We start from the raw sequence: 25,431 nt of genomic DNA, 5'->3' as shown, positions 1-25,431 counted from the left end.
CTATTCCAGTGAAGGTGAAGGCTTTTCCCCCTCCTGGGATCCCCAGGGGTCCTCTCATGGGTACATGTGTGAGACCTGATCACTATGCGCCTGTGTTCCACACCCCAGTCAGCCTTCTGGATTACCTGTGTTGTACTGTCCCCAGCATGGGTGCAGTACTCAGTGGTGCCTGACCAGGTCAGGGGCGCCACATTCCCCCTTAGTTATCACCAGCACGTCCTCGGGCTGCAAGACAACATTTTAAAATGCATAAAACATTAAAACATGTAAAACATTTTTAAAAGCACCAGGTACCATACATCACCACCCTCCACCCACAAGTCCGTTAACCCACCCAAAACCCTTTCACGTTGGCCGCGGCTTCAGCCACTTCTGGCAGGATGTAGAGGCGGCTTTCATGGGCTGGTGGTCTTCAGGGTATACCTGGCCTGGTGGACCCGCGCCTTCAGCCACTTCTGGCAGGATGTAGAGGCGGCCTCCACAGTTGGTGCTGACCAGGTACCCTCTTTGTGGTGGAGAGCCAGGCCCCATAAACAGGCATGCTCTCTGGTCGCAGGGGAGCCAAGGCCCTATATACAGACGGGCTCCTCCTGGTTGCAGACGAGCCAAGCCCCTAAACAGGCTGACTCTGGTGGTGGTGGTGCCCTCTGGTGTAACTATTTACACTGCGAGAGTTTGTGGCTATAGCCAGTTCATAGCCTTAAGGTTTATGGTTTTCTCACACAAGTTTATGTGGGCACATACTTAAACGTAAACGTTGCAAAACTTCCAACTTTTTAAAACTTTAACTTGCTGTATGCTTTACTTTATGCAGATTCCTCTACTCTTCCTTACCAGGGCTTGGGCCTGTAGGGCTGCGGCACCTGTTGGTTTCTTGATCTCTTTCTTCGTCTGTGGGTTCGTTGTATTTTCTTTCTTCTTCAGTGTCTCTGTCTTCATCTTCTGTTGTGACTGCAGGGCTTCTGCAAGGACTTCTAGGACATGGTGCAACATCTAGGGCATACCACCCTCTTTCTCCTTGATGCATGGTAAATTGTACGGAGTCTCCTGTACGCAGGTTCCTTCCAGGATGTCCTCTGGGCAAGTGGGCTCTGACGTCTCGTCTATTGACAAAAATGCCCTCTTTTATGCCAGGTGCAACTATAAAGCCGTATCCTGACTTCAGGCTAAAGTCTTCCACAATTCCTCTACAAAGGGGTCCTCTGACCTGTGCTTTGGCTCTTCTCAGGAACCGTTTTTCTTGTAGGTCTCTGGCCGTGACTTCTCTCTGCTCTGGGGATGGCGGTGCAGGGAAAGACTGGGTTCTACTGCGGCGCTGTGTCTTGCGGGCTGGATTCTGCGAAGTGCAGCTTACAAGCTCCCAGGTGAGGCTTTGGGGCAGATCTTCCTCAGCAGAAGGTGTCAGGTCTTCCTCGTCCCAGCGGGAATACGGCAGCATCTCTGGCTCGGGGCATGGATCCACTGCTGGTGGCTCCTGAGTCAGCTCCTCAGTTTCCTGGCCTCCTCTCCCCCTTAGTTCTTCTTGGCACTCCTTTGGTGGCGGTGCTGGGGATGAACTTCCTTCAGCAGGCCCAGGCGGGGGACTCTTTGGCGTGGTTGCTGCAGGGGTTGCTGGAATCCTCTTGGGGGTATGCGGAGGGAGCATGTACCGGTCCACCAACCATTGTGGAAACTTGGCCTCCATGTCAGCCTTTAGCTGCCAGTATGCGGGGTCCTCCCCCAGCGTGGGCTTTCCAGCAGGGACCTCTTTGGACTGGGGAGCGGTGTCTGCTCTGGCCTTGCAGGCCGGGGAAAATGGTGATGCAATCTCTTGGCGGGCCGCGCCTGGCATGGTGGCGGCCTGGTCTTGGCGGGCCGCGCCCTGTATGGCGGCGGCCTGGTCTTGGCGGGCCGCGCCCTGTATGGCGGCGGCCTGGTCTTCGCGGGCCGCGCCCTGTATGGCGGCGGCCTGGTCTTGGCGGGCCGCGCCCTGTATGGCGGCGGCCTGGATCGGCGTCGCAGCTGCGATGGGATCTGTGCAGGCTGGGCTGGGCGTCGCTGCAGGGACCGGGTCTTGGTGGGCCGAGCAGGGCATCGCTGCGGCGGCCGGGGCTTGGCGGGCCGAGCAGGGCATCGCTGCGGCGGCCGGGGCTTGGCGGGCCGAGCAGGGCATCGCTGCGGCGGCCGGGTCTTGGCGGGCCGAGCAGGGCATCGCTGCGGCGGCCTGGGCTTGGCGGGCCGCACCTGGCGTGGCTGCGGCCTGGCTCAGCGTCGCCGCGCCGGGCGCCTCTTCAGGGACCGCGGGCGTGGCAGCAGGGGTCGGGGCATCCAGGCCGGCAGGGGTAATACTGGACTCACCCATCGGTGGCAGCATCGGGGTCTGAGTCGTCGCCGTCCGGTCTGGCACTCGTCGTGCGGTTCCCCTCTCATAGGCCTGAACCGCGGCAGCCATCTCCAGAAGTTCCATGCGTTCTTCCCTGATCTGCTCCACGACCCGGGTCTCCAGTCGGTCGCAGAACTGGGCCAGCTCCCGATACCACCAGGCAGCGGAGCCCGGTTCTGGGTTTCTGCGGTCAGACGCCATTTCTTCTGCGCCCTCTTCTGCACGATTTCCCAGCAGTGGACTCGCCGTTGCCTCTAGTAGCAAGCTGTTCAGTTTCCGCTCTGCCTCTTTCAGCAGCTCCTCTCCCAGCAGCAGGCTTCTGGCTCCCTTTCCTTCCCGCCGTCTCCGGACGCTTCCGCTCTCTTCACTTGCGAGGTCAGAACTCTGCAGGGGATCTCTGGGTAGCCACACCTCTTCGTGGGCGGTAACTTCTCCCAGCGCGGGCTGCTGTTGTTTTTCAGCGCGCTTTTCATGGTGGCAATATGGCGGCGCTTCCAATTTTCCAAGCGGACCGCCCAGGCACATGGTCACCTGTCTGGACAGGTCTAGTCCTTATCCTGTTCGTGACGCCAGATGTGAAGCCCCACAAGTGCTGTGTCGGTGCATTACCTTCAGGGACTCCACTCGGCTGGATCTTGTCACTGGTAGGAAATCTTCTATTCTTGTCGTGACGCCACTCTCAGTATTGCGGCCAGTAGGGACCGCCACTGCAGGTTGAGGGTCGCCTGGGGCTGATGGTGTGTGCAGTTAGTTGGAATAGCCTCCTGAGAGTGAGGCAAGCCCCAGGGCCCGGTGTAGGTGCGTAGTACCACAAGGCGCAGAATGACTCAACACAGGCAGGATGTCTTTCAGGGTTTTTACTCTTTTCAGGTGGCAGGGTGAGTAACCCGGGCGTAGCTGGGATGAACCAAGTGGGAACCAGGTGTCCTTCAGGCTGACTTGTGAGGGTGACTACTAACTCGCCTTCCTTAGCCCTTGGTGGTTTGGGGTAACCCCGACTTTGAGTCCCTATGGGGGTCACCCAGGGAAGATGCTGCAGCCTCTCTCCCCTTCGTTTGCCGTTTGCTTGTCGCCTGGACCAGATCACTCCAGCTTCTTGCCTCCTGTGACCTATGGGCCCTAACTGTGGCTACGTGGCTGCGGCTTTTAGGTGTTGTGGTGTGGGCTTTGAGGGCCCCACACCGGCAGGTTTAGCAAAAGAAAGCTGGATCTATCTCCGCTTCGGGATCTGCCGCCCGTTTGGGCCTGGTACTCTCTAGCAGTCTCCTTACTTCCCACTCCGTTGCTCTCTCTCTAGCTGAAGATGGATTTCGGGTAGCACTCCTAGTTGACCGTTCTCCCCCGTCGGTAGCCACTGCGCGGGCGCTGTCAGACTGCACAGCCCCAGGGATCTGCTCCTCACTCGAGCTCCCTGGACTCTGCACTCAACCGGCTCACATCTGGGACCTTCACTGCTGCTCCTGTCTGAGCTTCACTTTCCTGCTCTTCACTCCTCCACACTCTGCTGCAGACTCTAGACTGTTTACTCCTCCTTCTCTTTTCCCTTTTGTGCCTGCCTACGCCACCTAGCAACCAGACTCTCTTACCACACCCCTTGAGAGGAGATGGAGGCTTTTGGCCCCCTCCACTATTCCAGTGAAGGTGAAGGCTTTTCCCCCTCCTGGGATCCCCAGGGGTCCTCTCATGGGTACATGTGTGAGACCTGATCACTATGCGCCTGTGTTCCACACCCCAGTCAGCCTTCTGGATTACCTGTGTTGTACTGTCCCCAGCATGGGTGCAGTACTCAGTGGTGCCTGACCAGGTCAGGGGCGCCACACCAGTTTGCTATCCTGGTGATAAATGAAAAATGGATTCATGGGGGATCTAAAAAGTCATGGAAGAGTTATAGTTGGGCAGTGAATGGTCACAATGGGTTTAGAGCAATCCAATTTGTCATGTTGTGGAAATTCCCAGTGAAAGGTGCGCACATGCATGGCAGTTTCACCATTCATTTCCAGCCTGGATGTGAGGGAAACCTCAACACATGAGAATTCCCTGTAAATGGGCACTAATGTGATATTGAACGCATATGGACAGCACTGAATGGCCTATTTGCCATAAACGGTGTCATTAATAGACAATTAATTGTACTAAAGGGGGAAAAAAATTACTTATTGTACATACTGTGTGAATTATTTATTGGGACAAAGCTGTAAGGTCTTAACAAAAGCAGTAAATGTAGTATGTAAATGTAGTATGTAAACTAATAGGAATACTATTATTATGGTAGCTCCATAACATTAGGGGTTATATTTTTATGTACTACTTATAGAGACACATCATAGGAAAGACAACAATTGGTCTGGACATCCACACTGCCAAATACAGAACAACTGGTACATCCGATGTAGATATTAATGCAAACATTGGACCTCTTTTCTACTTTAAATCCTTCCACTGAGGAAGGGTTGAGAGAAGGAGATAGCACTGAAACATTCCAGATGTGAGATGATGGGGCATACACTTACAGTGTCGGCCTCCAGCCACAAGAGGTCTTTGTCGTCTCTTGCATAGACTCTTTGGTAGACATTAAGACTTGTGATAAGCGATCAGTAAAATGCTCAAGTGCTCGGTACTCGAAACGAGCAGATGGGACTCTCGAACATGCTCGATTCGAGTACTGAGAATAATGGAAGTCATTAGGAAACTCAAGCATTTTTCCAGAAGACCCTCCCAGGACCTCCGAGGAGAAAAGACCAGGCAGGGAGTTGAGCACTCACAAGATACTCTATCGAGTACCAAGCATCTTGAGCCCAATGATGCTCTATCAGGTATTGAGCATTGTCAAGCATGCTCCTTCATCACTACTTCAGACTCTATTGTAGGCCTTATGGTGAATAGCAGTGATTCTGGTGAGGAGAAAGAGTGAGGATGTTTGAAAGAGAGATCTGTTGCCATCAATTGATATCAGTGTTTCTGGTATTCTGGAGGAATGTGTTCCTGTTCCAGTAAAATCTGCCAGTGACCAGAGAAACATGTTCCTCTTCCAGTAATGTCTGTAAGTGAGAGAGAGCCTCATTAAACAGACTTAGCAAAACTCTCTATTTGGGGTACTACCTTTGGGTGGGAGGAAAAGGGGTGCATTAGAAAATTGTTACTTTCGTAATCTGCTGTACTGCACCACCGCTGGGTTCGGTCCCTTGCACTTGTTTGATTGCATAGTTTTCTTTGGATTAATTTCTCTGCTACGGCATTAGGTGGAAACATTGGTTTCGTACATTTTAATATATTTGGTAGGACACTTTGGCCTATAAGGTTGTTCAGCACTGGGGTCCTTGTCAACACCGACTAGGTGTGTGTAAAATATACAGTACTTGTGGTTTCCTCCGAGGCCCAGGACACATGGCGAGAAAAACAGATCAAGTGGAATGCGATAAAAAATTGCATTCCACTCGGACCAATATTACTCTATGGGACAAGTCCCATGAGTGATTATTTTCTCAGCCCTAATTGTATCGAACACTCGCAGCAAGGTGCAAGTGTAATACGATCCTCTTTCACTCTCACCCATACAAGTCTTTGGCACGATAGAAATATCGCACTGCACTCACGTTACACCGGTGTAACGCGAGTGCACTGCGAGAATCGCATTAGCCGTCAACGGAGGAGATAGGGAGATAAATCCCTCTCCTCCACAGCGCTGGCCCTCCCCTCTGCAACACTGGCACTCCCCTCCGCAGCACCGATCCTCCCCTCCGCAACACCGGCCCTCCCCTATGCAGCAGCGGCCCTCCCCTCCACAGCACCGGCCCTCCCCTCCGCAACACCGGCCCTCCTCTCTGCAGCACCTGCCCTCTCTTCCACAGTGCCGGTGTCGCGGGCGGAGGAGGGGACGCTGCGCTCACCCACTGCTCGGATCCGGCTGCTGCTGCTCGGCGGTGGCTCGAGCGGTGGGCCGGATCCCGGGGTTTCGAGCGGCGTTCCTCGCCCGTGAGCGAAAGGGGGAATTGGTGTGTGGCTTGGGGGGATATTGTCCGTGACGCCACCCACGGTTGTGGTGAGGTTGTGACACCACCGCTGCTCTGGACGGGGATCTCGGGAGCGATGACAGTGAGTAGCTTGGATGTTGGTTCTCCCCTCCGTGGGTAGGGGGGTTTGGTTGTCCCGACGCCCCGGTAAGGGGGGTAGGGATGACAGGCGGGTTACGGGGCCTGGTGAGGTGCAGGGTCGCGGGGGCAGCGCTGTGCCGCACGGCATGGTGGTACTCACTCAGCCAGTAATTCACACAGAGTCTCTGGTCAAACAAACGGCTGGACGGCCGGGTCCCACAGGCGGCTGCGGCTGTTCTCCTCCCGGTAGGTTGATGATGACTGCCTTTCCCTGCACCTGTGTTGTGTTTACGGTTCCAATGGCTTCCCACCAGTAACCCGCTCCCCAGCTTGGATGGATGCTGAGGGAGCCCCTTTTGCCTGCAGGCTCTGGCCCTGGGAACTGTAGTCTTGGCGGTGACTGTGTTTCCCTCTATGGTGTGAGCTGTTGCCTTCAATCGGGTCTTGGATGCTGGGAAACCCCGGAGGTTCCCTTCGCTAATGGATTTGACCGGTTTTACGGCGACTCCTAGCCTGGTCGGGGTCCGTAGGCCCTGCCGAATGGTGCTGGCTTCTCTCCACTCCCCGATCCGGTACCGGAGGGCCACTGCCCGTCCCCGGTCCGTATGGTTCACTTCAATCAGCCTCTCCTGCAGACGGTCACCACCGTCTGCCAACCTTGCTTACCAACCTTACCAACACACCCGGACACGGTCAGTCTGCTCCACTGCTACTCTCCTCTCCAAAACTGAACTCCCTCCTTTTCCCACCTCCAGGACTGTGAACTCCTCGGTGAGCGGGACCAACCGCCTGGCCCACCCCCTGGTGTGGATATCAGCCCCTGGAGGAAGGCAACAAGGATTTGTGTTTGACTTAGGTGTGCCTAGCCGGGGTGTAGGGTGTGTTGGTGTAGTATCATTATAGGCATGTGAGGGCTGGTGACCAGGACCTAATATATATGTAGCATTATGTCCCCTGAGGAGTCAATATGGACGAAACGCGTCGGGACGCCTATAGGGTCAGCTTAGGGGGTCCAGCTTTGCATTACTAGATGTGGTCCGTCCTTGTTAGGACGGAAGTTTGGGGCAGCAGGCAAATTTGTTATTTTGTCTCCAGATTGGATAGGGAGAGTGAATGCTGATTGGCATGCTATACCTAGGATCCGAATGGAGAGACTGCTTGCCCTCTTGTGAAAGGATGTGGTGAGACCATTCCTTTTTATATATGCCTAATATATGTTGATATGCCTTGTTGTTTGACCATTGTCAGCATATACGGAATTGTGACATATTTTTTTAAGTATATTAATTTTTTCTGCTAAGTTTATTTTTCTGGACCACTGTCCTTGACCTTGGCAATAATACTTCATTTATGTTTGTTGTGTTTTTTTGTTGTGTTTTTTGATCTAGTGGCCACCACTTTGTGTATTCCCATATATATGGTCCGATGACCTACAGATTGGGTATCTAGAATCCAATTACACATGGTGATGGCTTGTTGAATTGATTTGTGGAACAAGAGGAAATTGGATTCTTCTTTTTTAAATCAATACTAATAAAGGATTGAATTTTTATTGCTGTTATACATAATATATTTGGGATTGCTGTACCTTACTTGTGTTGGTGTAGTACCTGTGATGACCTGGCTTGTCCAGGGCGCCACACCGGCCTTCCCCCCGCAGCTGTGGTCTGATCGCACGATTGGACCACAGTCGCATGACATTCGGCCCACGCTGTGCTGCGAGCGTGAGCCGAGTGTCATGCAAGGACTCGCACATAACCCCGTGTGGCTTCAGCCTTATGGTTTGAGGAACATAGACCCAGTTTAAAGGAAAAAAAAAGTTCCTTAATAATTGTCTGTTCATGTTCCTTGTCCACGATTCGCTGTATTCTGGAGACACCACCTCAGCACCCGGTCTACACAGAGATTACAGAATATTAATCCACAGTGTCATTTTTCTGCTTATTGCAGAGCGGTATTTGATGTGTTGGAAGCTGAAAGTGAGCAAGAGCCAAGAATAAGATTCTGAGTGAGTCTAACAATGATCGTATTGTGTTGTCTACTGTAGACGACTGGGTCAGAGTGTCACCATCATAGGAAGAGTTGTAAATTGTTACCAGTATGCAATGGCCAAAATAAGCCCAAGATCAAACACCCTTAGCACCAATGGATTATTGTAGGTTATGTGCAATAGCAAAGTGAGATAGAGATAGGTGTCCATGCATAAATAAAAAATATTGTGGAGGGCACCATTCAGCCTAAAGCCAGTTTTGATCAAATTCTCTTCCTGGTTTGGTGTTACTTCAGCCTTTCTCACAGAATGCACAGCACTTCTGTCCACAATGGCTGCTGATGGAGGGACATATTACATGACCCATCCGTCAGTCTCCTCCAACTGAGGCCTAAAACACACTTCCACAAAAAAACGTACGTGTCTTACGGTCCGTTTTTCGGGTCCGTGTTCCGTTTTTTAGGGGCGTTTCTCCGGTACGTATGGCATCCGTGTGATGGCGTATGCGAGCCGTGTGTGCATGTGTAATGTCCGTATTGACGTAAAATACGTACGTGTGCTGTCCGTGTGCTGTCCGTTTTTAAAGGCCCGCATTCTTACCCAATTAACGATTTTAATCATTCATCATGAGATCCTGGTGTTGTTGTTTGCTTTCAATTGACCTGAAATATTGGAAACAAGTGTTGCAGATTTGGTGATGACAAACGGACACGGACGATACGTGCTGAACACGGACATACTCCGTGTGCGCTCCGTGCAGGCACGTACCCATAGACTAAAGCGGGTCCGTGCCTGCGTACAGCCGGCCAAAAATGGACATGTCGTCCGTGTAGAAAAGAACACACACATACTTACCACACGGACACACGTTCCGTGTGATTTTACGTGTGTGTGCCATCTACCATTGAATAACATGGGTCTCCGTGTGTACGTGTCTCCGGTATGTGCAAATACGTACCGCACACGTACAAAAAAAACGGATGTGTGTTGCGGGTCTGAAAAGCACTGTGCATGGGAAAGCTGGTTCTCAAGGGGATTGCCACTCACAGATCTGCAGCAATGTGAAGGTGACTTGGTGATGGAAATAAATACAGCTGAGCAAGCCAATGCTGATAACCCCTCAGACTCCAGCGGGTGCACTTTCAAAAGAATCACTTACGTTTGCTAATAATTATAATAATAAAGCAAATCACAAAAAAATCCTCACTAGAGAGGAGTCATTTTTGCTATGGGGATAATAATGGATAACTGCTTACTCTGAAAAACCATTTGTCTCCACACCTAATATTGTAAACCGACACAGTGACGACCCAACAGCTATTATTGTAGCACTTGAGACGTTCTATGCAGATACATAGAGCACTAGATCAAATCTGGGTCCTTTGGATACAGTTCCTATTCTCTTTTATCTAAATCCCCCTCTTTGGAAATTGAGAAGTTGGCAATCCGAGTTGTTGCATGTTCCACTGTCAATATCTAAAATCAAAGAAGCTGTAATGACCTTGCATATAGTGCCCGGCTGGAACCCCACACCCCCTCCCCAGGGGGTAGGTGGAGGCCGGCATGACGTGGCTAGGGGGGATAGGGTGAGGTGAGAAAGGGGTGGGGGTACAGGGACTGGTAGGGGATAATATAGTGAAGCTCAAGGGGGAAGAAGCCATTGCTGCGGTGGCAGCTGAAGAAATTGTCCCGCCCACCCTCCCTTATTTTTTGTTTCGGGTCATAGTGGCTGTGGCGGTTGGGGTGGGGTCCTCGAAGTTGGTGAAAATTGGATTGGGGGTCCCAATGGAGGTGGAACCCCCTTTAATTTACTGGTTTGGGGAGTGGTCTGGTGATCATGGGGGAACGTCGGCTTGGTGGTGCTGGTTCCCGTGTTTGGTGGTTTAACCCTTCCCCCTCATATTTGTTTTGGTGCTCCCGAGTTGGTGGTTGCGGCTGGGAGTAATGGGGGTTTAGGGGGAAGGTAAGATTGGAGTATTGGGTGATCACCAGACTGTTTTGAGCTTCGAGGACCACAACCCCCTTTTTCTATAATGTTATTGTAAGTTATGTTTAAATAAAGGCTGCTGTGGCCATTTCATCCATTTATGTGTCTGTGGTTATTTTAATAAGGGGTTTAAACTATTGGGGGTGGAAGTTTGGTAGCAGTATAGAGGGGCACCCAGACTCCACTATGCCAACGTCATGGTTAACTAAGTAAAGGATGGTATGGACGCTGGGCTTGCATGGGCTCCGCATTCCTTCACCAGACAAAATCAGTGTGTGTATGTGACTTTGGGAGGTAGGTGTGACACTTAAGACTGCTTTACACCAGGCAATCTATCGTGCGATAGATCGTCGGGGTCACGGTTTTTGTGACGCACATCCGGCATCGCTGGCGATGCCGGCCTGTGTGACACCTCCTAGCGACGCAGTATCGCTCACAAATCGTGAGTCGGGTACTGCTCGTTAGGTTCCATAATATCGTTTACTTTAGTTGACCATCGTTTCCGTGGTAGCACACGTCGCTCCGTGTGACACCACGGGAACGATGAGCAGCTCACCTGCCTCCCGCGGCCGCCGCCGTCTCTATGTGGAAGGAAGGAGGTGGGCGGGATGTTTACGTCCCGCTCATCTCCGCCCCTCCGCTTCTATTGGCCGGCGCCCGTGTGACGTCGCTGTGACGCTGAACGTCCCTCCCACTCCAGGAAGTGGACGTTCGCCGCCCACAGCGAGGTCGCACGAGAGGTAAGTATGTGTGACGGGGTTTACTAACTTTGTGCGACACGGGCAGCGATTTGCCCGTGACGCAAAAAGGACGGGGGCAGGTACGATCGATTGTCAAATCGCACAATCGGTCGTACCATGTAAAGCAGGCTTAAGGCAGGCTTTGCACACTACGACATCGCAGGTGCGATATCGGTGGGGTCAAATCGAAAGTGACGCACATCCGGCGTCACTTGCGATGTCGTAGTGTGTAAATCCTAGATGATACGATAAACGAGCGCAAAAGCGTCGTTATCGTATCATCGTTGCAAGCTCGAACTTTTCCATAATTTTGCTGCAGCGATGGTAAGATGTTGTTCCTCGTTCCTGCGGCAGCACACATCGCTGTGTTACGCCGCAGGAGCGAGGAACATCTCCTACCTGCCGCCGGCCACAATGCGGAAGGAAGGAGGTGGGCAGGATGTTTACATCCTGCTCATCTCCGCCCCTCCGCTGCTATTGGCCGCCTGCCGTGTGATGTCGCTATGATGCCGCACGACCCGCCCCCTTAGGAAGGAGGCGGGTCGCCGGCCAGAGCGACAGTCGCAGGGCAGGTGAGTGCATGTGAAGCTGGTGTAGCGATAATTTTCGCTACGCCAGCTATCACAGGATATCGTACCTGCAACGGGGGCGGGGACTATCGCGTGCGACATTGCAGCATCGGCTTGCGATGTCGCAACGTGCAAAGCCCGCCTTACTGTTTTCTTCAGGTTGGTGTCCATCCCCCTGCAGTTGGTTCCTGTCGTAGATATGGTAGTCAAACACGTGACACCCAGTACTCTTGGCAATCCAAACTTGAACAGTTTATTTTTTCCACTGCTATGACAGACATGGCCTCACTCCTAATGGTTCTGCTGTTGCTATAGTTTGGCGTGCTCTATCTCAAATTATCCCCGCTATCTTGGATCTCGTCCACAAGCTGCCAGGCACTTGTGTCTCCATTTCCCCCACACCTCTTCTCACTGCTGTCCGCTTCTGGACCCTGAGAGCTGTCTAGTTGCACAACTTCCTAGAGCCTGCTGGGGGGAGCTGTAGGTTCATGACCTTAAGAGGTTGCTTTAGGGTTCCCTGACTGGCTTCTGACACTGTGCCACGTTTTTACTCCTCTAACCGTTTTGCAGAACCCTGCCTCACAATGCCTGTCTCTCTAACCAACCCATTGGCCATCTGTCACTCCTCCCCTATCTTATTTAACATCTAATCTTCCACTGCTCTCACCCAACAGCTAGGTGGCGCCGGCCGCTACATGGTTCCGTCTCGGCTACAATGGAGACCCACATTTCACTAGCAACAGCAATTTTACCAAATACAATTACAACATTCTTAGTACCTAAAACACATTATCTTTACAACACAGACAAATAGCATGAAACACCTCCTACATAAGTAAGAATGAACTCATCAATGGCTCATGTAAGCTCCAGTCTGACAAAGATAAAACCTAGAATCCCGCTAATTCAGAACTTCATAAACACTGTTTCCTTCTTCAGTCTGTCACTGTGATCACTGTATGGATCCTCTGAGGCAAAAATTACATACTATGACTAAGAACATTGTATAACATATGACATTGTGAACATCAGATAGAGGGGTGAGGTGACAAGCGATTCATGGAACACAGTGTGTAATATGAATTTTTAAAGGATATTAATAGGGATGCAATATGTTTTAACGCCTACGTTGGACTTCAATGTTGGCCTCCAAGAAGGCACTCGTCTGTTACTAGACATTTATGAAATACTTCTGTAGATAGGTATCTTACCTCCTCCTATGTGCACGGCAATGGTGATGGATCTGACATTGAACCCTGGCATTTCTGATTCCTGGAACATAGCACTTACTAGTTATCACTTCTGAAAGTCTCACTAAATGATAAATATATAGTAAAGAGTATCACAAAGGGAGATATATAGAGTCTAGAACTGCCGTTATTACTAGCATATGTGATTAGTGAAAAGGGGGAAAAAGGCAGCAACTGAAGAAAAGAGGAGAAACTGCTGTGCCTGTGACTATTAGAGAAAAAAGGAGAAACATTTTTTAAATGCTATTTGGAAGAGACAGAAGAGACATTTGCAAGTACTGAGAGAAGGCATAGTATAGGCTCTGCTGAGACATCAGGGAATATGGAGCAATGCTACTATAAAAAAGGAGAGACACTGCTGTGACTTTTTGTATAGGTAGGTACTATAGGATGAGACCACATTATGACAGGGATTTTGTGGCGCCCCTGAGGCTTCAGTTGCCACATAGTATTGCAGCTCATTTAAGCTGTGGTATTCGCCTCAAGGTAAGGAGGGGGTTAATCACCGATGTTCCACATTCACACTTTCCATAAACCTTAGGAGCCTTCTCCCAGGGAGGGATGACTCAGGGTAGGCAGGGGGGTGGCCATCATGAGTCATGGGACTTCCCCGGTCACTGAAGCCGGCCACCTGGGGGCAGGGTTCCACTTGGGGTAGAAGTAGGAGCAACTCACACAAACGTCAGTCAGTCTACCCGGGACATCAGTTCTGGGACACAACACCATCACCTTTTTCTTCTCTTCTCTTCACGGGGCCTGGGGCTTGGAACGGAGCGCTCACCCCAGGTTCCTCACAGCTGGAAAGGCAACTCTGAAATAGGACTTTCTTCTTCTTTCAAACACCGGTGACTTCTACTAACTTATCTGGGATTCACGGAACCCATCACAGCAGGTGACCAGTACTATCCGGGCAAGCGGAACATCATAAAGAGTGAGTAAAGACACCTGGAACCGCAGCATTTGACTCGGACTCTTATTACCGGCACCGCTGCCTGACGGTCGCTAGAGGGCGCCGATCAATGCACAGCTCTGGCTCTGCTACATCTCCAGCCGTACACATTAGCAGAAACAATAAAACATCAGCTTTAATATACATTATATGTACATTGTAGGATTTGGGTGATCCGACCGCCTCCTACACAGGACGTAGCATGTCCAGATCGTGGATACATACCCATAACTACTAGCCTTTGTTAATATGTGTGTAGCTCCTCTCTAGACTGTACTATATGACCTCCTTGGTTTTGTCTGTGTCCGTTTTTCTCCTGTTTTCCTTCGTGATGTGATGATGAATAAGGCGGAATGTACCATATTTTCCAGATTATAAAACGCACTTTTTTTCCCCAAAACTGGGGGTAAAATGGGGGTGCATCTTATTATCCGGATAAAGCTTACTGGAACGGCGGTGGTGGAGCGGGGTCACAGGAGGCAGGTCGGCAATACTGGGGGCTCGGAGGAGGGGGTATCACTGCAGTGGAGTTGATCAGGAGTTTCACAAGAGGAAGGGTCGGCAACACTGAGGGCTCGGAGGAGGGTGTATCACTGCAGTGGAGTTGCTCAGGAGGTTCACAGGATGGAGGGTCGGCGATGCAGAGGGGCCCATTGATCTGACAGCGGGCTTCATTGAATCGCCCACGGTTGACGCGATGAACTTTAAGAAAATGGCTACAGATGTGGCGCATGCACAAATTGACGTGATGGACTTCAAGAAAATGGCTGCAGAGACCTATCTGGGCACACGGCGCCTCCACGGCCATTTTGTTGAAGTCAATTTGTCAAAGGCGGGCGATTCAATGGAGCCTGCAATCCGTCGGCAGATTAATGATGCCTTCTGTGACACCACCCAAGCCCGCAGTATCGTAGACCCTCTGTCCAATGAACCCTCTTTCGCCACAACACCCTTCTCCAAGCCCACAGCATCGCCGACCCTGCGTCCTCTGACCCTCCTGAGCCGCTCTACCACCGCCACTCCCCCCTTGTTAGATATTATAAGACACAAAAGGATTATAAGACGGACCCTCATTTTAACAATAACAATTATTTTTCCTATTTTCCTCCAAAAAATACAAAACTTTTATAACTATTTGCCATGGGTGTAATCAAAGTGGTTTCAGTTGCACCAAGTCTTTGGAACCTAGGAGGGTTCAAAAAGCAAAAAAAAAAAAAAGTTCCTTTTAACCCAAAGAAAAGAACAACATTATTAAAAACCATAATAGTTGTCGATCCTTTTGAAGATCTTGAATTGGTTACTATGCTACTGGTGAAAGACGTAAGCCTGTGCTGCAGAACATTGCGGTTTGTCGGCCCCGAGTGTCCTTCATACCTTGCAACAGCACCGTGACGTCCTAATTAACATATAAATACAAGTCATACATGTAATTTCCCTAATGGCTGTATATAGGGACAGACATATATTTATAAATCCATTTTATTAATTATAAAAGAAAAAAAAACAGAGCTCTTCCAGTGTTATCGAACCTGAGCTAAGATATTAATGGAGAACCCAATTACATGGGACAAATAATCTAAACATGTTGATAATGTAGTTGGCTTACAAGCGCATTATGTTGTACAGCCTGAAATGGCTATGTCCATAAAGGTCACCCTCCCTCCCGGTGCTGTTTGCACGTTCTCTTCCCCGTGCTCCTCATTGTGTATGCTAATGCATTATAAATATATGATTTTGATTATGATAATAATGAGAAGTGTTTATCTGCAGAAATAGCGCCGACATCCAGTGACTCAAATTGCTTTTCTAATTGGATAACCATATGTGGTGACACTAAAGTTTTCCGGAGGTCTTTTCGGTACTAAAACAATAGTCATTCTTTAATTTAGCCGAATGAGCCGGTCTCCCAGGAAAGGACTACTTCAGCTGTTTTATATGCTGGAGAAATTAAAATGAGCAAATTGTGTGAAATATTTAGAGGAGACTGATGTGAGCCCAATGTTTGCGGCCTGCGAGCTCACCGAGTGTGTGCCTTTTATTTAGGATACTGTACTTAAAGTACGAAATGCACTTTTTTTTAATATCTTAATATTTTATAGCGTAATAATCAGTGAATTGCTGCGCATTGCCTCCCCTCTGTTTTAGATGTATTTTTATCATGTTCTGCTTTTGCTTTCTCAACTCTAACAGATTTAATTTTAAAATGTGTTACCTCTTGTTTATGTAAGAAAATGAAAACTGTAAGCATTTTTCCATAGTCATCCATGGGACAAGGATTTAGAGCAGAGGTCTCAAACACGTGGCCCGCAGGCCCGTGCCCCTGTTCACTATCGCAGCCGGTGTAGGGGCCGCAGTCACTGTCTGCGCTTTATGTCAAATGAATGTTTTGCCGGCGCTGCGCTCAGAGTCATAACATAAATCGCTGACAGTGGCTGCACGCCCTGCACCAGCCGCGATAGTCATCGGGGGCACGGGCCTGCAGACAGCAAGAAGCAGAGATGAGGCAGCTGAGGGAACGTGGGAGAGGTGAGAAGAATGGTGTGTTTTGGGTTTTTTTTGTGTGTGTGTGGAGGACGGCACATTAACCTCTTAGCGACCTATAACGTACCTGGGTGCGACTTGGGTACATCATGGCACCCTTGTACTTAGGAACACATGACGTACCCAGTACCTCATGGCGAAATCGAAGCCCCGGTGGCTGCGATCGCTGCAAATACCTTAGATTTGGGGAGGAGGGGACCTCTGCCTGACCTCAGGAGGGGCGGTGTCTCCTCCCCGGACCTACGTAGGCTTTGATTGGCTGACGAACGCCGCTCAGCCAATCACAGCCACTGTAATGTTTCAACCATTGAAAATAGCTGAAACATTGAAATCCAGCCATGATCAGTGCAGCTATAGCACTGATCATTGGCTGGAGCTGGGTGACTTCTGTTTCACCTGCCCCCAGCTCTGATTGGAGAGACCGGCCTTGTGACCGATCTCTCCAATCACTGTGGATTGGGGGCCGGAGACCGCTCCCCTCAGCTTCACTCCGGCGTCTGTGGAAGCTGAGGAGAGCGATCAGTAAGTTATAGCCACTGCCCCCATTCAGCCACCACCATCACTGCATCCAATCCGCCGCCACTGCTTCCCCCCCGACCCATTACTACAGGATGGGCACATTACTATAGGATGGGGACAAGGCTGGGGGAATTACTATAGAATGGGGATAAGCTGGGGACATTACTATAGGATGGGGACTAGGATGGGGCACAGTACTACAGGATAGGGACATTGCTACAAGGGGACAAGGATGGGAAACATTACTATAGGATGGGGATAAGGCTGGGGACATTACTAAAGGATGGGGACATTACAAGGATGGGCACGATACTATTGGATAGGGACATTACTATAGAATGGGGACATTACTATACGATGGGGACAATACTAAAGGATAGAGACATTACTACAAGGGGACAAGTATGGGAAACATTACTATAGCATAGAGATAAGGCTGGGGACATTACTATAGGATAGGGATGTTACAATAGGATGGGGACATTACTATAGGATGGGGACAAGGTTGGCACATTACTATAGGATAGGGACATTACTGTAGGATGGGCACATTACTAAAGAATGGGACAACTATATGATGGGGACAGTACTACAGGATAGGAAGATTGCAACAAGGGGAAAAAGGATGGGAAAACATTACTATAAGATGGGGACAAGGATGGACACATGACTACAGGATGGGGACATTACTATAGGTTGGGGACATTACTATAGGATAGGGACAAGAATGAGACACATTACTACAGGATGGGTACATTACGATAAGATAGGGACAAGGATGAGGCATATTACTACAAGATGGGGACTAGGATGGGGAACATTAGTATAGGATGGGGACAAGGATGAGCACATTACTGTAGGATGGGGACTAGGATGGGGCACAATACTACAAGGGAACAAGGATGGGCACATTACAACAAGATGGGAAACATTACTAAAAGATGTTGGCAAAAATTTCTATATAGTGCTAATTGTAACACTATTAGATAAAAGAAAGGGATAAAATGTAAAAAAAAAACAAAACTCAAAATAAGGCATGGCATTTTTTTTACCATCAAAATATATATATATATATATATACATATATATATATATATATATATATATATATATATATATATATATATATATATATATATATATATATATTGTGATGTTGCACCTTGCACATTGGGGGTTACTCACTCAGCATGAGGGCTTCAGGTAAACACGGGAGGCACATCCTTATTCTCAGGCTGCTTTATTCAGACTTTACACAGCATACTGCCAGGACTGCATACAACAATGGCATTACAAGCAGGATACAGGCACGTTCCCCAAACACCAGGTCTCCTGGTTCAGTCCGGCACAGAAGTCCCAGCCTAGCCTTCTCAGACAGCAGGTTTCCACACCTCCACCCCCAGACAAACTCGGTTACTTCCTTCACCACAGGAAGTTCAGAGCAGGGCCCTGAGTGTGTCCAGAGGCCTGACTTTCATTCCTGGGACCACACCCCGAGGTGGAGATATGGTGAACAGCCGTCCCACCTATCTCATTAGCTGTCCACAACAGAGCCGGCCCAGGTAACACACCTTAACCCTCTCAGCATAGTACCAGTGATTATATCACATATCCTCCCCCTCTGCCCAAAGCCGGAGGGTTTTGGCACCTTGACATAGCGGACAAGAGCACCCGCTCCGTCCGCCCCGGACTACAGCCATTGACGTACCGTCCGTCACAGTCACCGGACCCTCCCCAGCGAACTCTCTCATACGCCCCCTGGTCAGTCCCAGCTCTCCAAGGCTGCCACCCACGGTCAGTGTAGGAGAGAGTCTCTCTCCCAGTCGATACTACCGTTCTGTCTAACCCTGAGCTATCCCGACCACTAGAGGGGTCACTATCGAGGGGCCTCAGCGGTGAACTGCCAGAAGAGGCGCCATATCCAGGCCCTCCGCAGGGTCTGTGTATAAATCTATCGTGGGCTCTTCTACCCGGGCATCGTCGTCTGTTTCTCGGATTGTGCACTCTCTTGTCAACGACATTGGCTAACGACCCATCGCTACTTTTATTCAGTCCTTTGGATTGTGTCTCACAGGACTGAGACCGTTCAGAGTCTGTGCTATAGCCCGATGAATACCTGGGTCCTCTATGACCCTGGCTCCTTTTACCATTGGACTTGCTTTTGCACTCTGAAGCAACACGTTCATCGAGCGGGCCACCTTTCTCTTCGGGGCCATAGCCCCTATATGGTCGCCAAACTACACCAACTTGGCGAAGTTGGTTTGCAATCTTCCGTCTTTCTCGATTCAATTGTTTTAACTCTTCCAGGTATCCCAAACGGTATTCTAGGAGGGCTCGTAGATCTTCAACACATCCAGTTGTGCCCACAATGGTACATGGAACCATACCGACTTCACAGGGCCTCCTGGCTTCGTTATGAATATCAATTCTTAATGTCGTCACACCGGTCTTATCAACCATCTCCTGCATGGCTCTTCCATGTCGTCCAATAAGCCTCATAACCATCTCTTTGGGCACTTGAATGATCTCTTCCACAAACTCCAATAACCGGCGAGCTGTCTTCACCGCTTCTGCAGTTGTCCCATAGATACGAAAATGTTCCACTGTCTTTATCTAAATGCACAGCTGTGACACCTGGAACCTTCCTGGCTTGCTTAATATTATTTCTTAGTGCTCTCAATGCCAGTCCAATTAATGCTTTCTTCACAACCACCACTTCTTGAAAGCCTGCGGTCAGCTGCGCCAAGCGTCTGGTGTCTTCATCCTTCTTTGCAGTGATGAGCCACTTCGTACGAAGACACCGTAGGTGCATGTCACTCAGGATTGCCACTCGCTTCTTTGTGGCATCACTGAAAGAGCACACCACCAACTGATTAGTCTCTGCGGCAAAGTACACTTTACAGGCCCCTACTGCCTTCTGGAATCTCTCATGCACCTTCTCACTGGCACAGGCTTCTCTTAAGTCTTCCGGCACGTCTATCCGGTACTTGAAGACTGGTCTGCTTCCTTCACTGTCAAGGACACTAGACTGTTCCTGAGGTCTCTTGCCTTCCTCCATATTCTCCACCAAAGGCTTCACCCGTTGAGTTACACACGCCTCGGGTTCCGCCCCGGCCTCAGAGCCTTCGGGTTTCAGGCTCTTAGCTGAGCCAATCTTCTTGTCTGCGATCTTAGTCTTACCCACTGAGCCAGTCAGGCTCTCAGCTTCTGATGAGACCTCACGTCCAGACTTCACCTCTTCCTCAGAGGCTCTTTCCACTTTTACAGCACCAGCTGTGTCTTGGGACTTCACTGCATTCCCTCCACCTTCCTCTTGGGTCTCTGCAGTGTCACCCTCTGCCTTCTCTTGGGAGTTTACAGCATCGCCTTCTACCAGGGTGTTACGCCCTTCAGCACGGCACTCTGTTCTTCTTAGAACCTTGGCACTATTTTCAACATATATCACTTCAACACTGGGTGGCTTACCGGTCTGCTCACCAGGACCTTTGTGGATTTGTACTCCACCAATACTGTCCAGGATTCCGTCTCCTGTATTACTCTGTTGGATTTCATCTCCTACAGTGCTTTCATCCGACAGACCACCAGCTTCATGCTTGGAAATTATAGGAGACACCGCCATTACTTCTTTGGTCGGTTCCTTCCCTGCAATTTCACCCTGCTGATTTTTGTCGTGACAATGTGTCAGTTCAGTCTTTGATTCCTCTTTCTTTTGTAGGATATCACTGTCTGACTCTACCGTAGCAGTTGCTACTGGCAACGTGTTTTCATTACCCAGGTATTTCACTTTCTCTGCACCCTCAGGCGACATACACTGTGCCACCTCTCGGCGCTTATTACGTCTTCGGCGTCGGGAGGAAGTTTTCCCCTTCTCACACTTCTGTACCTCACTGTACTTGCTTGTCACCTTTCTGGAGTCAGTGTCTTTACTGGAGTCATCGTCACTCCCCCTGGTGTCCTGGACTAACACGTCCCCACTTAACCAGATGTCGGCCCCCTTTTCTGGAGCTACTATAACTGTAGTGGTCACACTGTCACTTCCTTTTGGAGACGTCATGGTCACCCCTAACTCTTGACAGTCCTTATGTGGAGGTACCATCTCCTCATTGCACTCCAATATCCCACAGGGAATCTGTATAACCTCATACGGAAAAGAGGCTTTCTTAGGCGAGGGCCGACTCATTCCTGTGCAATCGGTCCCGGCCTCTGTCTTCCATAAATCCTGAAAGAGCTCAAAGTCCCGTCCTATGATAACTGGATATAACAGATCTGGCGCTACACCCACATCAGGGCGTCCCAAACGTTCGGCCGTTTGAATCATCACCCTGGCCAGAGGATATACTTTAGTGGTCCCATGCACACAACTTCCTTCTATCGTCCTACCCACCATCACATGGAGCTCAGGCATGGGTCTAACTAAGGTCAACCGGCTCCCCGGGTCTAACAGACCAGACACACGTAGCCCATTCAAGTCCACGGAGCACTTCTGTGGCCTCATACTGGATGGATAGCCTATACCGCAGGTAGGACATATGTAAGGCGAACCCCATTGCCCCTTGCTATAGTCTACCTGTTTGGCTTGTAAATGCTCCACCCCCATGTGGGTCACCATCGCTTTCTGAGGCTCCGCCCCCTGTTGGGTAACTACCCCGTTCCGGGACTCCGCCCCCTTTTGGGAAACCACCCCTTTTTGGGACTCCGCCCCCTTTAGGGCAACCACCCCTTTTTGGGACTCCGCCCCCTTTAGGGCAACCACCCCTTTTTGGGACTCCGCCCCCTTTTGGGCAACCACCTCGTTCTGGGACTCCGCCCCCTTTTGGGCAACCACCCCTTTTTGGGACTCCGCCCCCTTTTGGGCAACCACCCCTTTTTGGGACTCCGCCCCCTTTTGGGCAACCACCCCTTTTTGGGACTCCGCCCCCTTTTGGGGTTTCCATGCAACGTCCTTAGCCCCCAGTTCACACCGTTCGCCCTTATCTCCCTGGGCACCCAGTGTCCATACCGGCCCCCGAAGGGAACGCTCAAACTGGTCCATGGCTGCCACATCGCTGCACACTGACAGCTCCTGCTGTCCCTGCACCAGGAACTGGTACAGCTCCTCCACAACGTCTGCAGGGACCATTCCCTTTTTTTGGCTTTTAGCCCCCACTGCTGTCACTGGACCTCCAGGCACATGCTGTTGGTGCTGCTGGCTCTGCAGCAGCTGGTTCAGGAGCTCCTCCATGCTGCAATGAAAAGAGGAACAGGAGGGGCGCTCCAATGGGTAATACCCGGTGGTCAAAGACAGGGGGGGGGTTAGAGAACCACTAACCTTTCCGGGTTGTACTGCCCGTACAACCAGGATCTCCAGCCTGTGGTGTATCACTGCTCACCAAGCAGGGCCTTGCAATTCCGGCTGGCCTGGAACCTCCAGTCGCTGGACTCTCGCCACTGCAGCACGGGTCCCCAACGACCTGCTGATTCACCACCAGGTGCTTGAGAGCGCTGTCCCTGTTCGTGGACCCGCCGATCCACCGCAAACCGCGTCAAAAAATTTTCGTGGACCCGCCGATCCACCGCAAGCAGTCCGTATCCACAGAAATATGTCCTAGGCCGTTGCCCCTAGCAACCAGGCTGCGTTGCCCCTAGCAACCAGACCGCATGCCCGCATTCGAGACACCATATGTGATGTTGCACCTTGCACATTGGGGGTTACTCACTCAGCATGAGGGCTTCAGGTAAACACGGGAGGCACATCCTTATTCTCAGGCTGCTTTATTCAGACTTTACACAGCATACTGCCAGGACTGCATACAACAATGGCATTACAAGCAGGATACAGGCACGTTCCCCAAACACCAGGTCTCCTGGTTCAGTCCGGCACAGAAGTCCCAGCCTAGCCTTCTCAGACAGCAGGTTTCCACACCTCCACCCCCAGACAAACTCGGTTACTTCCTTCACCACAGGAAGTTCAGAGCAGGGCCCTGAGTGTGTCCAGAGGCCTGACTTTCATTCCTGGGACCACACCCCGAGGTGGAGATATGGTGAACAGCCGTCCCACCTATCTCATTAGCTGTCCACAACAGAGCCGGCCCAGGTAACACACCTTAACCCTCTCAGCATAGTACCAGTGATTATATCACAATATATATATAAATATATATATATATATATTTTTTTTTTTAAACAAAGAATGTGCACATTTGTTATAATAAACAAGTGAAGAATGTTCAAAATCAGTGATCCAAAGGTGTGTAAAAAATGTGACCCTCCATATTATATTTTTTCCTCTGTGCGGCCCATACATCCAGCCGAGTTTGAGACCCCTGATTTAGAGAGTAGGCACCTGTCACGGAGTATGTACCTACGGAACAGGGGCTCCTAACCTGGCCCTCAGACTCGAGACCCTGTGCTGTCCCTTATCTCTGAGGGAAACTTGATGGTAGCCAGGTCCGAGCCCCCAGCATGACCCTGACTCCAGTCCGAGCCCTGATCTTACTCCCCTTACCCTGGGAGCGGGCTGGAAACCCAGTAACAAAACCCCACAGAAAAGACACAGACAAGGGAAAATGAAACCTTGTACACTCTGCACTTAAACACAAAGGGGAGACAATATGTATACAGGGGAATAAAGAAACAGATAGGGAGTAAACTCACAACAAGGGGATATTCACTTCATGCAGAATAGCAACTGTTGTTCACCATGTCAGTGGATCTATAGAGAAACTATATTACTTTATTTTAGAAAAGTCCTATTTTGCATATTTTTCTTCCCATAGAATATTGTCTTAATTACTCAATTTTCAGCTATATTTTCAAACTACATTCTGAGAGGCTATATCTCTATGCTGATGTTTTAAATGGTCACTGTACATTTAACAAACTTTGCAAAACCCAATAGTACCAACACATATAACAAATTTTGTAATATATCTTATTACAGAGTTAAAGGTGCATCCTCAAGTTGTCTCTTCAGCAGCTCAGAGTTCTACATTCTCATATTTCCTAGTTGTTCAGGAAGTTGGCCTTCCTCCTTGAATGACTGTTCTGATACAACAGCTTTCTCCTGTTACTACACATTAAAGGCCGCTTTACGCTAAGATATATCTAACGATATCGTCAGGGTCACGTCGTTAGTGACGCACATCCGGCCTCGTTTAACATATCGTAGCGTGTAAAGGCTGCTTTTCATGCTTCAATTTCTCGTGCAATCGCATTTACGATCGCACCCACCCCGCACCTGCCCAGACCCATTAAAATCAATGTGTCTGCGCAGATATCAGTGATTTTTCACTGACCGTGTATTCGCGCGGCGTACACGCGTGTCCGTGATTTCTGCACAGAGACATGTCCATTTTTTTCTGGCATCACACTATGGTGTGATCCGTGAAACACGTTCCAGAAAAACACGGGCATTGAAAATAAATAGCTTTTTAAATTCACCTTCTCCAGTGATGATGTGTTTGGCAGCTGCTCTCTGCTTCTTTCTGGCTGGATCATTACTGGCATGCATATTCAGTTATGCAGCCACAGCCAACCCGGAACTAGCTGCAGAGGTGAGCGACATAGCGGCTGGATGCAGTGGAGCCGAAGAGTTCAGCACCATGGACAGGAGGAACGGAACAGGTGAGTTTATCTCCATATGCAATCACGAATGACGGTTAACGTCTCACGGATAGCACATGGACAACCCACGTGTGCCATGAATCACGGCACATGTAGGGACATAGGAGTTTTTAACACATTAGTGAAAAACGTCTATGTTTTTCACTGATGTGTGAAACAGGCCTAAACATTAACAGCAGCACCATCTCTGTGTTTATCTGCCTTCCTCTCTCTTTACACTGCTTAGTACTGTTGGATAATTTCCTCCATGGGGCTTTTGGAAATGTGGTAATGGGAGCAGTAATCCTTCATGTCAATATATAGTGTATGGGAGCTATTATAGCAACCAGACTCCATCAATTAGCTAGAGATAGAGGTGTAGAGGGAAAAACTGGGGAAGCCATATTTTGTCCAGAAATAGTGTTACTCCTCCTAAACATATACACCTTAGTCTGAAAAGTCATCTGACTCTACTGGTATGTTTTAAGTCTTCACGACCCGAGGGCAGGTCACGGTGATCCACGCACATACCAGCTGTTTTCAACAGCTAACATGTGTGCCTGCAAGTTACGAGTGGAATCGCTTCCACTCGCAACATTTAACCCATTACATCTCGCTCCCAAGGTCTGTCAGCGAGATGTATATGCGCACGGCCATGATTTTCACTTACCGCCGCTCCCACAGGAAGTCACGTGCGTGATCACGTGACTTTCGGTGGTTGCCATGGTAGCACAGGGTCATGTGATGATGCCTGTAGCTATCATGAGTCACTTTCGGTTTCACTCGGCCCGGAGCCGAGTGAATAAGGAAGTGATCATACAGTCAGGGCCAGAAATATTTGGACAGTGACAC

Source organism: Anomaloglossus baeobatrachus, chromosome 4, assembly GCF_048569485.1.
Source record: "Anomaloglossus baeobatrachus isolate aAnoBae1 chromosome 4, aAnoBae1.hap1, whole genome shotgun sequence".
Taxonomy (NCBI): domain Eukaryota; kingdom Metazoa; phylum Chordata; class Amphibia; order Anura; family Aromobatidae; genus Anomaloglossus; species Anomaloglossus baeobatrachus.
This window is presented reverse-complemented; position numbering follows the sequence as displayed.